The 15,497-nt window shown below is 37.2% G+C and overlaps 1 long non-coding RNA gene and 1 pseudogene across 1 annotated transcript; both read left to right on the top strand.

Annotated features, from left to right (window-relative positions):
* Positions 1-54: 54 nt before the first annotated feature.
* On the top strand, positions 55-10,279 carry LOC107184272. Its single transcript, XR_001515096.1, has 3 exons — positions 55-147; positions 2,924-2,926; positions 10,259-10,279. It is a non-coding gene; the product is annotated as an uncharacterized LOC107184272 (long non-coding RNA).
* Positions 10,280-13,644: 3,365 nt separating this feature from the next.
* LOC102765329 lies at positions 13,645-15,291 on the top strand (annotated as a pseudogene).
* The last annotated feature ends 206 nt before the right edge of the window (positions 15,292-15,497 follow it).

Below are 15,497 nucleotides of genomic sequence, written 5' to 3'. Positions count from 1 at the left end.
AAAAGACCATACCCTTTTATGTAATGATGTTTACTTTGAATTTATATTAGTTCACACAAACACTCCATCCATGCTTTTGTTCCGGCCCTCCGGTCCAGTTTAAGAACCCATTGTGGTCCTCCAGTCAGAAAGTTTGCACACCCCTGGGTTAGCAAGTGGCCCCTTTTTGTACTATTCAAACCTTTTGATGACTTCTTTCCTCTTTCTACTTCATTAAGGAAAATATTTTAAGTGTCTTGAGTAAAATTGATAATGTAACAAGGGCTTTCCTGTTTTTCAATCCCTTTATCTACTTTATAAATTGATTTGCCAAAAAGGCGTGGTGGCCTGAAGGAATCCCATCTTTTGTAGGACTCCTTGCTGGGACTTTGTGAGGTTTGCCTAGCTTACAGCTTCCTAGAAATCAGCAGTTTTCAACCTGTGGGTCGCGACCCCTTTGGGGATCGAAAGATCCTTTCACAGGGGTTGCCTAAGACCATCGGAAAACACATATATAATTACATATTGTTTTGTGATTAATCACTATGCTTTAATTATGTCCAATTTGTAACAATGAAATTGGGGGTCACCACAACATGAGGAACTGTATTAAAGGGTCGCGGCATTAGGGAGGTTGAGAACCACTGCATACCCTTCTTTACACTATGGGGTTTTATTTGTGTGTGGTGGTTCAGGGGGTGGGGGATCTATTATCATTTTATTCCATTGAGAAGCCTTAAAATCTCTGTTTAAAAGTCAGTGTCGGCAATACTCAAACTTGTCAAGATCATCAAAAACAAGGAAAGTCTAAGAAACACTCATAGTCAAGAGAACCCTAAGAAGATGTATTATTAAATGTAATGTGTTATCCTGGATGGAGTCCTACAACAGAAAAAAAAATAAAGGATATTAAAGAAAAACTAAGGAATCAAAGTATAGGCTTTAGTTAATAATATCAATAATTATTGACATTAACTTTTCCTTAACTGTAATGCAAGTAATGTGCCATATTAATGTAAGATATTAATAACAGGGGAAACTGTGTTGGGGTTATGTAGGAACTCTTTGACCTGCTACTCTTCTAAAATCAAAAGTGTGTTTTAAAAAGTCAGTGCGAGTAATAACGCAACTGAACCCTCTTTAAATGTAGAAGTACTTGTGTCGTTTGATAACTTGGTCAGTTGTAGAATGTATTGGGTGATGTAAAAGAACAGAAAAAACTGACACACACTCTTTAGAAATAATGATATCTACTGAGATTCCCTGCCCACAGTGAAAATGATGCCAAGGTTTTCATGCTCTAAATAGAGGGGGAATATCTGGATGAATCGTAGCAATGTGTAGAGCAGACACATAGAGTGGGAGTAACTCTGCACCCTTCTCTTTCTCCCACAGCACACAGGACTAGGCAGGGAAATGAAACACACACATAGTTCCTCTTGCACTTATAAACTACATAAAGGCAAGACCATCGTGAGCCCTGATGGGTTTACTGCTCTCTAAAGATCCGTTGCCAAGGCAAGAAACTGAAATATGTTTTCTAAGCCAGGCCTTCCAATAAAAATGACAGTGGATAATAATACCTTTGAAAGCTTTAAAGTGCTTCACATTTATTATTTCATCTTATCCTCACAACTGTATGAAACAGACAGCATAGATTATTATTGTTATCATAATATATGGAGAAAACAGAGACATGAAAAGGTTATGAAATTGACCTTAAGTCACATCATAAATAAATAACTGAATTCAAGCGAGGATCCAACTCTCCCAACTTCAACCTCCCACCTGAGAATAATGTACTTTCAAGAAAAAAAATTTTCTTATCTTAACATTGTGTTTTATAGTCCAACACACACCATTCCTAGTATAACAGAAGTCTACGGTGAGGCAGTTCCAATGGACCACAATTTCCTGTAAAATGTTAATGTTCAACAAGGTGAGTAGGCCATGCTAGTGTGAGAGAAAGTTGATCATTCTTTCCCTCAATATCAGGGTAATAAAAAAAAATACTGAAAATAGCATTGCTTACAAAATTAATTATTTACAGAATTCAACAGATTCATCTCCAAGCATTACAACTAGAGTGCCATTAATGTTGGATCTGACTGTCGCATGTTATCTTTACCTTAAAAAAGTTATTTTATCCTTCAATACCATGAGAGCATGGCAACTTGGAATATTCACTTGCTAATTTGCCATTAAGAGGCACATTTTGAAAGTCTCTAAAAAAAAAGGGTAAAGTCCAACTCGTTTCCAATGAACCACTATCAAATTAAAGATATCCAGGTATAAACTGGCATTTACTCAAGGCAGTGAAATTTAGTTCTTGTGCAATTCGGCCATAACTAAAAAATGTATCCATGTGGTTTAGTCATTCAGCGCAGGATGGTCTTAGGCGACCCCTGTGGAAGAGTCGTTCGACCGCCAAAGGGGTCGCAACCCACAGGTTGAGAACCGCTGGTAAAGTGAGGTTCCAAGAGAGTCCTTTCCTGGCAAAGTCAAAGACGGAGGTGGGATTTGACTCTGGATAATTTCAGGGGCACTGCACCTGAATATGGACCTAATATGAATAAAGCATAGTCCCTGTGTACTGGGAACATAAGTCTAATCAAGGGAAGCCAGTATAATTAGGTACAGAATCAGAACACCTGAAGGGAATAATATTCTTATATTCCTCTTGTTCTATTTCCTTCCTCTACAAATGAGCCCCAAAACTAAAGTCCTAAGAAAGTAATTCGGAAAAGACAATTCACAGAACGCTTCTCAGGAACTTTTTAACCTGCTTTCACTAAAGAGTACCAACCAATAATGAATCTGGATGCAGGTTTCTTTTCAGTTTCAGAGCACATTTGAGAACAATGGCTACTATGAGGTCAACTTCCAGAATAACATCAAAAACATACAAGTCATTTCTGGTTTAGTTTCAAGGATCTGATGAAAGACTGTGTTTTAAATTGTGAAGTGTATCTCATGACATACTAACATCTGAAATTGCATCATTTATGAATAATTACCTATTAACTAATATACCCATGCAAGCTATAGATTTGAGACTAAAAAGTCAAAAGAACCACAGGGTTGGGGAGAGTGGGGTAGGGCAAGGAACGTAGACCTATGTCGAAAGCAGTGGTTCTCAACCTTCTGGCCCTTTAAATACAGTTCCTCATGTTGTGACCCAACCATAAAATTACTTTTGTTGCTACTTCATAACTGTAATGTTGCTACTGTTAGGAATCATAATGTAAATATCTGATATGCAGGATGGTCTTAGGCGATTCCTGTGAAAGGGTCTTTCGACCCCCAAAGGGGTTGCAACCCACAGGTTGAGAACCGCTGGTAAAGTGAGGTTCCAAGAGGGAGTCCTTTCCTGGCAAAGTCAAAGACGGAGGTGGGATTTGACTCTGGATAATTTCTGATATAAATTACTCTAGGCTTTTAAACCGTATTTGAGAATAAACATGGCGTAAACCCCATAACTTTGACTTACTGCCATAGAATAAAGTTACATGATTTACTTTATGGGGCTGAAACAGCTTAATCTCATAACCAAACAGATTCGAAGCTGAAGAACAGTATCCTCTATACCCTTTGATCCAAAAGGTATGGAGGGGTGTGTGTGTGTGTGTGTGTGTGTGTGTGTGTGTGTGTGTGTCTTTTGGGGGGGAAGGGGTATAGAACTCCAGAATATAAATAACTGCAATTTCTGCACATTTTCAAGCAACCCCTACACAAGCAAAAACACCTATAAAGAAGAGTAATGACTAAATATTGAAAGGATATTTAAACTTGACCCAAACTTATTGAAAAAGTCCATTTGAACTACAAACCCCTGGAAACATGGTTCGCTTCTGTCCTTCATGGCTTGGTCTCTATGAAAAAGAACATTAATTACAGAAAGTATCATTCATTTTTAACACTTCTCCCAGATCCTTTATCTTCCAAAAATAATCCAGCTTTACTCTCATGTTTAAGGAAATAAGAATTCCAGAAATCTTAATCGCCTGGCTCAAAGTACCCAAGCACCCCAATTTCCAGGTGACTTATGTAATATTACTGGGAGTAGCAGGAGAGAAACAAAACAACTGTACAAAAACCCTTGAGGGATTTTTCTATTTGGCTGGTTGAAATGTTCAGAATTATTTAAGAGCTGGAAAAGGAACAATAAACCACACCCTCAAAGTGCTCCAGTCTGAATTCCACCATTAGTTTTGTACCATGTTTTAACAATCCAAAATTTCAGTGGACTCATGAAACTAAATGGGAAGAGAACCCCAAACCTGTGCTGATGTAACCTGAGCTTGCCTGAAATAAAACTTCTAAAACATAATTTTATTAAAGAACATAGACTGAATTTATTAGTGAACACTTACTGCTTATGCACATACAAGTTCACTGGCTTTTTCCCAAGGTAAAAAAAAATGCTCATCTCTCCACTATTTGTGATTTCTACAAGTGCCATTAAGCATGAAATTTCTTATGACACAGAGCTGTCTGGGACTTCATACGGAGGAAGCTGTTAGAAAATGATCTCACCTATAACATAGTCCTTCAACAAAGATGCTAAAGATAGTGCTAATAACACACATAATGATACAAGTTCTACAACATGGTATCAGCAGGGTTATAGTTTCTCACATAATTTTATAGTTGGATCAATTATGGAGGAAAATTAATAAGGTATATTTAGGTTGTGACTTTTACCTCTCGCCAAAATATTGTTTGCTATATGTCTCAGATGCCACACAAGAAGAAAAAAAAGTTTTTGTCACTCTGTTTCACCTTATTAACTACCTATAGAATCATCCTAAAATCCCAGATAATGTGGGCAAAGAGGTCAAGGATTGATTTGAGAGCCTGGAAGAATTTTAACAAGAGCCTTGCAACAGTGACATTGGAGAGCCTTTGTTCTAATGTTTTGGTGATTTATTTATTAGGTCTTTGTCATATGCCAGGCATCATTCTCAGTGTTTCGCATGGCTGATTTCAGTTAAGATTCATGGCAGACCAATAAGGTAAATAATAGTATCACCATTTGACTCATGTGGAAACAAAGTCCAAGAGAAATTAAGTAATTTTCCAAAGATCCAGCAACTCACTGACAGAGCTGAGGTTTCTGCTCAGACAATCTGACTCCCTAATTCACACTCTTATCCCCTTTGCTGTACTACGCCTATCATATTAGATTATGCTCTTTCCATCTCTTTCTTCTTCAAAGGATCATGATTATGGCCACCAGTAAAGTTCCAAGTATAAACTTGACTCTCTGCTTCAGTGAAATATTAATTTCAAACATCTACAACAATTTCTCAGAATCCCCCAATTCATTCTTTCAATAACCCCACAAATATTTACTGACTGCCTCTTATATATGAACAAAACTGACTAATACATCATTCCTACCCCAAAAGAGTTAATAATCCATTACTTTAAAAGGGCTATACAAATAAATGACATAAATTAAATGAATTGCAAAGATTCAGATCATTACCCTCTTGTGCCTAAATCTTTGCCAAGAGCTTCAAATCAACACACTTTGCACTGGTTCACAAATCCCTACATGAACTTGCCTCTCCCCAGCTGTCTCGGGGCATCCCTTACTACTAAGCCCTTGGCTCAGTGTGCTGCAGACACTTGACCTTCCTCTTATTCTTAGAACTCACCAAGATTTCTACTGTCTCAAGACCTTTGTGCCTTTTTCCCCTTCTCCCAGATCTTCCCAGGGCTGGCTCCTGGCTTTCAAGTCACAGCCTAAAATGACCTTCTCCAAGAGGCCTACCCAGAACCACCCAATCTAATCTGGCCTACACTCTCTTTCCCCCTACCCCATAACTATGATAATTTTATCATTATTATCTCATGTATCCATAGCATGTATTGCCATCAGAAATTAAAGTATTTTAAAGTTGTATTTGCTTATTTATGGTCTGCAACCCCACCCTCAACCAGAAGGCAAGGCCCAGAAGACCAGGAGCTTTGTTCTTGCATTTCCTGGACAAGAAAGTTTTCACAAGTTAATAGCAGGAGATATGCACTTTGAAAGAGAGGTGGCAACTTAGCAACGATGAATGCTATGGACACTGCAAGGACAGAGAATAGCAGGAGCAAATACGTAGAGGGTGTCTACAGCATGTTCAGGAAAGATAAAGGTAGAACAGTTTAGTTTGGAAGGTACACACCCAAACATAGGAGAAGTGTATTGAGAGAACATTATGGAAGGTCTCCGGTGTCAGGAGGGATCCACAGAATGCTTCATTGCAAGGAAGTGGCATAGGCAAAGCATGACATAGCACTGGGTAGATTAATAGCAAAGGATACTAATAACCCTTTTCAGTGGTCTCAACCTGTAGATCGCGACCCCTGAAAATACATCCTGCATATCAGATCTTTACATTACAATTCCTAACAGTAACAAAATTACAGTTATGAAGTAACAACGAAAATAATTTTATGGTTGGGGGTCACCACAACATGAGGAACTGTATTAAAGGGTCACGGCATTAGGAAGGTTGAGAACCACTGCAAGTCATTCTGATTTAAAAAAAAAAAAAAAAAAAAAAAAACAACTAAAAATCTCTGCCTTTTTTAAAAATAGAAAACTCTCAAAAGAGAACAGAAGAACTATGAACTTGGTGCTATTAACTACTGGAACAGAAAGTACAATGTTATGAAGTATAAAGTTGAACATAATGATGAAATGTGTTTCTCTAATATCTGTTCAAAAGCCTTTTGCAAAATAAACACAGATTTATTATATCAAACCACCCAAAGTGACTCATCTCTTTGGAAGTGCGTTTCTGGCCTCTTCTTTCCTCGGGCCTCGAATTCTTTCGGAAAGTCACGCAGATTAGTGGCCTGATGACAGGACAGAAGTCAGAACTCAAAACCCTAAATCCACTTCTGCCACCGATGTGCTGCCTGACACGGAGCCTTATGTCACGTTTGCATTTGCAAAATCTTTATGTGGCAAATGTTTTCTAAATTAACTCATCAGGGACTGGCAAGTCATATAAATTTTCTAAATAATCACTCTAATACATCAAAGTACATAGTTAGCCTTTTAATGAAGTCCCTTAAAAAGTAGTATTGCACTACCCTATACTTAATGTTTTTCTCAATGAGGCAGTGAAAGTAGAAATATTCACATTGACATATAGGATAACCCAAAAAATGTATATACACAGTTGGAGTAGTTATAAAGGCTATGTGTATTAAAATACATTTCATTTTCAAAATTGAGCTATCAGCTGTTAAAGTATGTATACATTGGGGGGGAGGGGGGGACCCTGGATGTGGATGTGTGCCCTACAAACAGTGGCTCAGTCCTTAAAATTTCCCAGATAACAAAATTGAAAAAAGTGCTTTTTAAAAGACATGACGATGTAAACACAAGGAAGTTTAAAATAACACTTGTATAAACTGTTTGAATTGAAGAGAAAAAAACACACACCCAAAGACTTTTGTCAGAATAAAAAGAAAACAAATCCCAAATCCTGACAGCAACATAAAAGCCAAATTCCCCCCCTTCCTTTCATAATGGCTTTTCTATTGAGTTTCATTTTGACCTTTCATTACTTTCCCAACGTTGAAGGATATTGCCTTTCAAAACTCCCCATTTCTCTGCCGGTTGTACTATTCTTCCTTCCCCCATTGTTGAGTTCTTAGCCACCGCCATCCAAGTGCTGGCCTCCCCTAACAAATAGAAACCAGCATTTTTACACACTTTCCACTTTAAATTCATACCCTGCATTAAAAAAAGAAAGAAAGAAAGATAACCACTAATCCATAAACATCCTAAGAAAGAGAAAAGGTGGTTATTTTTGGCTAGAAAAGAAGCCATGTGTATTATATTCAATGGATAGCCAAAGCCCCCTCCCCCCTCCCACCCCCTCAGGGACAACAGGATGTTCCACATAGGAGAGAAAAAACAGCCTTCCTTCATCAGTCAGAGCTGCGAGGAGGGTGAACCAACTGCATGATCTGATTGATAAAGTTTCATCACAAATTAGCCCATCTCTTTGATGAAAACAAGCAAGGCAGCGACTACCACAATTTTGTCCTCATAAATTAGTCAACCAGACACACATTACACAGAGCTTGCCACACAAGGGGCAAACTAATGTAATTAATTCATACACAGCACCTCATTAAGAGCAGGTTTAGCACTAAGGTTGTGATCTTGTTGAGTCTGCATTATTTTCCACAAAGATGCCCACTTAGTTGTCTGGGATGAGAGGTCCGGAGAGGGGCAAGATATATGCTTCTGTGTAGCTCTGCAGCTGAGAAAATCTAGCCAAGGGAAGAATAACATGAACAGGCTCTATATTCCCCCAATCCAAGGGGGCATATTCAAGACTTTAAGCATTAGAGCATTAGTGTTCATGTGAATAGGTTACATTTTACTTTTGCTTTTATTATATGTTCCAAACTTTCAAATAGTACTAAAAACAAATACATTTCCTCACTGGCACAGTATAATTCTTAGCTGATATAGTAAACAAGGGGGGAAAAGAGATAGAAAATGGATTGTATGTAAAATGAACTTGTATGCATAGTTTTTTATCAATTCATAGGACAATATCTTAGTTTCTAAATACCATTCTCCATTGGTATGTAGCTGCAGATAAGGGGTCTCTTTGAAGTAGCTGATTCCAGTGATGGGGCAGGGAAAAGACAAGATGAGCCTGTAACATCTTATGGTGCCAGAAAATAAGAAAGTTCTAGAAAAACACACTCACACACAAAAAACAAAAACCCAGGAGCCTCTTAAAAGAATCCAGGAATCAACCTGAACAGTTCCCAAAGGCCAAAAAACAAATGATTTGAGCAACAAAATAATAGTTATTAATAGACTATAAATCATAAAATAAAAGTAAATAACCATGAGTCTGAGATGTGGGATTAATTTATTAGTGGTTCAAATTATTATAGAATATGCAAACCAATAAACTGGGGAGAAGGAACAGCTCTTCCCTACAGAAAAGTTCCAAATAAATGAAGGTAATGCAAAATCACCATTCGAACACTATAGTAATGATTGTTGCAAGCAAGATCTACCCGTGGGTGCTACTATCAGTGGGAAAAGGCTCAAAAAGAAACAAGATATTTGCATAATCTCTTGTATTTACCATCAAGACATTTAGTAATTCAATGGGTAAAATAGTAAATTGGCAATGAAGAAATACAGCAAATATCACCTTAACCAAGTCAAGATTAACATAAACATAGTGTCATAAAAATAGTGTACTTCCTCATATGATGCCCTTAGAAAAACATGTCACTTCTGTGGTATTTGGTCAAAAATGCATATCCTCAATCTGATCATGATAAATCAAACCCAAACCGAAATATATTCGACAAAATAACTGACCAGTAATTATCAAAGTTGTCAAGGTCATGAAAGACAAGGTCATGGTTGAAGACTTATTACCAATTGGAGGAGACTAAGGAGATACAATGCAATGTGGGATTCTGGAGAGGAACTAAGAGCAGAAAAATAACATTAGTAGAAAAACTAATTTAGAAACAATATTATATAAATATTAATTTCCTGGTTTTGATCACTGTACTATAATTATATAAATTGTTAACATTAGCACAAGCTGAATAAAGGATACAAGTAAACTCTATATTGTTTTATAACTTTTCCATAAGTCTAAAATCATTTCAAAGTTAAATATTTTTAAAGAAAAAAGTCACAGACCAAAAGGAAGAGGGGATAGTGTCAGAGATTCTACAAGGAAGCTGATAAAACTCACTTAGAACCACTAGTCTAAATGAATAGTCATCCAAATTAAATAGTTACTTTTTTTTGTTGTTTCTCATATTAGAAATCCAAAGTTTTTTCCAACCAAATTATTGGAGAACATATAGTAAATGTTTTACTTTCTTTAACTCTAAGGCTATTTTTCTGTGGCCTTGCTTCATAGCAGTCTTTTAAAATATAATTAATAGCCAGTTGAGTTAAATTGGCTCCCTTATAATCTAATTTTCTTATGGGACTATTCTAATCATTATTGCACATAATACTTTCAACACGTATGCCTTTAAACTGAAAGTATCAGACTCTAGGCCATGTCAACAGCTCCGATGTGCTTATTCTTACAGGACTATATGGTCACTGATCTAAATATGAGGCCAAGACAAACTTTAGGGTCCTGAAAATAATGTATTCAAAATATTAAACATTTTCAAATATATAAAAATTATAGGTCACTAAAAGGCTTTTCACTTAAAAATATACCTAATTCGCAGATATATATATATATATTTATTTCAGAGAGGAAAGGAGAGGGAGAGAGAGATAGAAACATCAATGATGAGAGAGAATCACTGATTGGCTGTCTCCTGCACGCCCCCCACTGGGGATCAAGCCCGAAACCCAGGCATATGCCCTTGACTGAAATTGAACCTGGGACCTTTCAGTCCACAGGCCAACACTCTATCCACTGAACCAAACAAGCTAAGGCACAGGTATATTTTTAAGAGTAAAAATAGTTATCAATAAAATATGCAAATATAGCTATTTAAGTAGAATTAATGTTATTACACAAAAATACAAGTATGCCACAATCTCTTTCATGGCAAACCTAATATTTAAAGCATATGCACATTATTTTCAAAATACCCATCATGTTTCCAAAATTAATGACAAATGCAAAAAGAGTTGAGAACTACATAAATAAATTGTATACAGAGACATTCAAACAGAACCTACTCTTCTTTCTTTTTGCTCACAATGGCTAATGATATGAATTCTAACTCTAATTTTCTTTCTTTTTTTAAAAAAAAACCTGATCTTCTTTGAGTTCATATCGACCTTGATGAGTGAGTGGATTAAAAAGCCTAGCAAACTGAGCCTAGAGCTAATCCGAAAAGGTGCAATTGCAATATTTCCAACCACCGAGGCTGCTCTCACTTTTTTTTTCATGCTGCATTTAAGATAAGATGAGGTGCAAATGAGGAAAAAAAAGATCAAAACTATTTCAAGTATTACCTCTCAATCCCAGGGTTTGCAAACTGTGCAGAGAAAGGAGGCAATACAGATACGGATAGACTAAAAACCAGAATCTTTGTAGGAGTCTCTGGGATTTAATGGCAGTACTAGGAAAATAGTTTGGAGATCTGACCACGTTGTACACTTATGCCTGAATCTGGAAAAGACAAGGAAGCCCCATTGTGGCCTGTTTGTTGTTGACTTATTTTTTAAGCTTCAGAAACAGTGGCTCAAACTGCTACCTTGGATCAGTACCTGTATAATCTCACTACTGGGCCTGGAAAGGACAGCTTGCAATGTGGAAAACCTTGAGTTCTATCAGCAACAAAGAAAGAAGCCATAGAAACAAAAGAGACAGTGACGTGGACACTTGTCGGAGGAATAGGATCGATATAGAGAACAGATGTTATGGAAATGAAGAAAATAAGAAAAAGGTGGTGGTTTCTTGAGATATTATTAAATTATGTAACAACTGAAAAAAAATTAGAACAGTCAGTATGTGTCATGCTTTTAGCTTGGACCTTCTTTTGAATATGTCAATATTTAGCCACCAGGTAAATAAACCTAACCATAAGAACTGTGTAAACACACCCAGAGAAAAACAGGTGCTCTGGTAACAAAACCTATTCACAGCATCACACTACTGTTACACAGCTAAGTTCCTCTCCATCTGAGGCAACCAACCAGCCAAGTGGATCCAACAGCAATTTTTTCTTTATTTTACAGGCCATTAATACACAACTTCTCAAATACATGCCCATGAGTGAATCAATAGTTATGTCAAACACTGTCCTAATAATGTATGTCATTAAGATTAAGATTTTACTGCTCCCACACCCGGAAGAGGAAGGTTTGGGGGCCTGGGGTGTTGCATATGGTGGTGGTGCAGCAAGTAGAGGGTAATTTCTCCAACAAATACACACTTCTATATTCATTGGCTTTCCTACCTTTCCTATTTCTCAAGCCCTTTCTACAGCTCTGTCCGATACAGCTGAAGCACACATTTACTGCATTTTTGTTCTAAGCATTTCATGCATCTGTACTAATTTAGTCCTTGAAAAACTACTATGAGGTTAAATTACTCGAGATGATGAGATTGAGATATGGGAGTCATCCAAGGTAAATAATGGTCAAGCTGGAATTGAGTTTAGGGGTGTTGGTGCCACATCTGATATTCTTCAATCTCTACTATCTCTTTCGTAGTTTGGGGAATTTCTACATGTTATCTTTTGGAATGAGTGAATGGTACCAACACATGACTCACTTCACTCAACATGCCTGTAAAGCACTAACCGCCCTTCCCACTTCTTTGTCATAAAAAACCCCGTTGCAGTCCCTAGACCTGTGGGCTCCGAGCCTTTGACTCACTGCCACTTCAGGTTGGGCGAGTCCCTGCCTCTTCGGTTCCACTTCCGGAAGACAGAACTCCCCATTGCCCTCTCCTTACATCCCTGAGCTAGTGTGAGATTTTTCTTACCCCATCTGCTGAGTTCCTATGGATAATTAAAGAAATAAGACTTACATAAGAAAATACAGAGCTAGTTATTATTCATTGGAAAGCTCAGAACTAGTTTTTTTAAAAGTCGGACTGTTAATTGAAGTAGTTTAATTACTTCAAGCAGCAAACACATAAAATATATTGTCTAAATGGGTATGTCATATTTCATGTGCAAATGAAAGAAGGTAAAATGTGGGTCTGTTGGGATAGGACTCTTACAGTATATATTTCTGACTCACACCGTAAGTGGAAGTTACGAGAAATCGGAATATGTCTCACTATGTGTATGAGGTTGGCTTACTGATTGAGTTTCAGGTCAGGCACATGTTTCCAAAATTTCACCTGAGTAGAAACCTGTTTTATTCCATTTCTGGGCACAAACATTAAGGGCCCTGTTTTAAGGAATGGACACCTTTGAGAATCTGATAAAGGCTATGATTTCTTCACACACACACATGCACACACACATACACACACAATACATAGACCTAAAATTGTATACAAAATGTCATGGAAGCTGTAAGCCCCTGAAAGTCATCCATGGACTGGTTTAAGAACCCCTATTCAAGGCATAAACAGCACAAAAAAAAAGCTTACACTTCAAAAGGATAGCATTTACAAAGTTCATTTGTATACCATGGCTTTTAAATTTAACATGGACCACACTCTTCATAGATATAATTTTTATTAATAATGATTTCATCAGGACAGTCCCCCAAATCTAGCTTTAATAATACCTTTTAGACGACAACCATTTATAGTTTATTCATATAGAAAACTTATTCTGTCTTCCACTCGGGGCCAAAAGTCCAGCCCACCCAGGGAAACACTGGCATCGCCTTAGTGTGTGTATTTCAGATCTTTCATATGTACGCAGAGGAGTGGCGTCAGGACACATTCTCCTCCCCCACCTGCTGTCCACCCAGAGGGCTGTGCACCTGGCCTTTGGAGGCAGAAGACATAAGCTTAGAGCTCCATCAATACGTGCAGCTGCCTGAGGGTTCCTCCCAGTCTAAGTGAGCTTCCTGCAATTTTAAAAGTGTTTATGGGAATGTTGAGAATAATTTGACACCAGACATTTTTACCTTGTGAATTAACTTTCAGACTTTTCTTCATGGTATAACAACAACAACAACAACAATATGGCAATATTTCTATATGTGATTTAAACATTAATGGGTCCTTTCACATTAAAAACAATAATAAAAAGATACAAGTAACTATACGAAAAAAAAAAAAAGCAAGATGCTAACATGTTTAAGAAATCTGTCCTTGGATCCTACTATGGCCAAATTGTTCAATCTAAGGTTAATTCATTTTAAAAATCTGTGCAAGTCAAAGATGAGAGTTCTGTCACAACAAAGAAACTTTCAATAACTACTTCTAAAGCCCCCAAACTTCAGCCTATAAACACCAGCAGTGAGACAGTGAAAAGTCACAGAGCCTCAATATGATGACTACCACCACATTTGTGAGGACTACATCTCAGAACGAACAACTTTTGCATCCTCCTATTAGAAGTCACCACAATAATAGCCTTAACACTCAGGACTACCTGAAACAAGGCATCAGAAGAACCTCTGCCAATGTTACCATTCGGAAAGGGTCTCTTAAGAAAGAATCACTACAATTAAATACAGTTTTATCCTGTGCCAAAACCAGTTCTTCTCAGGAAGTAAGAAGAAATAAGACATCAAGAAGCATCACACCTGAAATCATAGCCAGGCTTGATTCATCTTCTAATATAATATCAAACTGATAGAAAAGTCAAAAGCCATTGACCAGCGCAGACATTCTAGTACTAAAGCAAAAGCAACTACCAAGAGTAGATGGGCTCAGCCCAGAGAAACCCCAGAAGAGAGTAAAGCTCACCTGAATGAATAGAGAGCCAGCGAAGGTAGAATGCTGAAAAGGCCTCCTAGCTCAGTAGTCACACAGCCTGAACCTGAAGGACAAAATGAAAAACCAGTTGGGTCCTGTCGGACTACCATGGCAGAAGATGAACAAAGATTATTTACTGAAAAGGTAAACAAGACATTTTCTGAATGCCTAACCTGATTAATGAGAGATGCCCAAAAAGAAATATTGGACACACTGAATGACCTGATTAAAGTTTTTCCAGACGCCAAAAAACTTGTTAAATACTGGATATGCCTTGCACATGTTGAACCATTCACAAGCTCTGTTGGAAGTATTATCTCAGTCTATGAGAAGGCCATTCTGGCAGGAGCTCAGCCTGTTGAAGAAATGTGACATGAAATTGTAGAGATTCTAACAGTGATGATTTGAGAAAAAGTGAAATTTGGAGAAAAATTTGAGGAGACTTGTGCAACCAAAGAAACATATCCAAGAAGTCAACACTGAAGATATTGGTCTTAATCTAGAGTCAAGGAAACCTGAAATGGAAAATAAACATCATAGAAATGTGGTATTTCAAGATTTTGAAAAAGAGCAAGTTGATAAAACAAAAGATTCAAACAACCATGTTAAAAATCCCAATACAGAAACTAAGGAGGGTTGCTTAATAAAATGTAATGTATCTACTATACCATAGCTGCAAAGTGTTAAAAAGAAAATGCAGTTTGAGGAAATAAATTCTAAGTTTCTAACACCAATTAGAGGTTCTTGATGACTTCAAGACAAGACTTCTAAATTGGCCGATATGTTAAAAGATCATTTTTTCTTGTGTCTTCATTGGACAGTTAACAGAGTGGGAAGATGAAACCAATGCTTTTATATGCCTCCCTAATGCAGCACTGTACTGATGTACTTGGAGACTGAAACAACAGAAGAGAAAGAAAGCTATGATAAGAAGTGAGTTTTTATTATTTCTGGGGTGTTTTGTTTGTTTGTTGTGGATTCATATGTCTCTGAGATCAGGAGTTGGTGAGAACCTAAGTATTCAAGGCATAAGTCTTCTATTAACATTCACATAATAGCAGGAGTTGCCTTCTGGGTGTCAGAAAGCCAAATCCTACATTGTCTATCTCAACATACTAACATTTTTCTCTAGTAGGTAGATAA

The sequence above is a fragment of the Myotis davidii genome, unplaced genomic scaffold (assembly GCF_000327345.1).
Source record: "Myotis davidii unplaced genomic scaffold, ASM32734v1 scaffold385, whole genome shotgun sequence".
Taxonomy (NCBI): domain Eukaryota; kingdom Metazoa; phylum Chordata; class Mammalia; order Chiroptera; family Vespertilionidae; genus Myotis; species Myotis davidii.
This window is presented reverse-complemented; position numbering and strand designations above follow the sequence as displayed.